Source organism: Penaeus monodon, chromosome 34 (genome assembly GCF_015228065.2).
Source record: "Penaeus monodon isolate SGIC_2016 chromosome 34, NSTDA_Pmon_1, whole genome shotgun sequence".
NCBI lineage: Eukaryota > Metazoa > Arthropoda > Malacostraca > Decapoda > Penaeidae > Penaeus > Penaeus monodon.
Window position 1 is genome coordinate 19,460,233 of NC_051419.1, and position 544 is coordinate 19,460,776.

The 544-nt window shown below is 32.2% G+C and overlaps 1 protein-coding gene across 1 annotated transcript in view; it reads right to left on the reverse strand.

Annotated features, from left to right (window-relative positions):
- LOC119594630 (follistatin-related protein 5-like) overlaps positions 1–544 on the reverse strand; it is a gene marked incomplete at both ends in the record, with an annotated part of 70,881 nt that overhangs the window by 1,340 nt on the left and 68,997 nt on the right.

A 544-nucleotide genomic window follows, 5' to 3' on the forward strand; every position in this document is an offset into this window, starting at 1 on the left:
AATAATAAAGTGAAGTGTATTTTGAATTAAGTTTAGTCTGATTCGATGGATGAACTATTTTAGTTTTGTATTTTTTTTCAACCCATCCGATTAGCTCTCTGTCTATCAGAATTTACTCAGAGCTTATGGTTAACCACTTTGTCAATTTAACCAGTTCATAAACTTTTCGAAGCATTGCAATGTCGTCTCCTTGCTCGCAATTTTCCCACCTTCAAAGCAAAACAACAGAACATAGACAATGCTCAAATCACCCTATGAATTGATATGAAACATGCGAGGAACAACACTGACATGTATCTGATTTCATTTTATTGTATGCATGTTGGTGTATTTATCGTAAGTAGGATTAATGTTCAACCTTTTCAAGTATTCCCACATGATGAGGAAATCTAGCTTGGCTCCAAACATCACAAAACTCATGTTATTTTTATAATATCCCTTCACTTTTAAAAAGTGATTTGATATTCAAAACCATTATCATTTTACCTTAAACGAGTGTTGTTATATTTCGAACTCATGCTAACATAATATAGACTAGTATTAC